The sequence below is a fragment of the Sander lucioperca genome, chromosome 8 (genome assembly GCF_008315115.2).
Source record: "Sander lucioperca isolate FBNREF2018 chromosome 8, SLUC_FBN_1.2, whole genome shotgun sequence".
Lineage (NCBI taxonomy): Eukaryota > Metazoa > Chordata > Actinopteri > Perciformes > Percidae > Sander > Sander lucioperca.
Genome location: NC_050180.1, coordinates 22,233,672 through 22,234,242, shown reverse-complemented (window position 1 = coordinate 22,234,242; position 571 = coordinate 22,233,672).

Below are 571 nucleotides of genomic sequence, written 5' to 3'. Positions count from 1 at the left end.
CAAAAGTGTGTGGGTCTGTTCAATAAGGATATGTTCAGACTGCAGGCAAAAGTGCATCTGATTTTTTTGGGGTCAAGTGACCAGGTCAGACTTCTTCAGAAGTAGTGTGAACACTCAGATTTTTTCAAATCAGATTTAGACCACTTCCATATGTGGTCCTGAATCAGACCCAGGTCAGATTTTTTTCAATGCGGCCGCAGTGTGAACAACCAAGGCGGATTTGATGCGACTTTTACGTCAATGTACATCGATATTTGTCACAATTATGCGCCGGCGGGAGTTACCCCTAGACACAGACAGTAAAATTCAAAACTTGACTAGGCCTACAAAATGGAGAACAGTGATGGAGCAAGTCAATGGAGGGAGAGTGAGGTGTTAGACCTAATTAGTGTTTAGGGAGATACTTCAATTCCATACCGTAACCGCTCCGTTTTTGAAAAAATAGACACACAGACCTCTGTAGTGAATTTGCAGCCATAACCCCACAAAAGGCCAAAATAGCCAATTTGTCTCTCTTTCTCTTTATTCTTTTCCTCCTCATCACCTGCTCATTAATGTTACGGCTGCCATT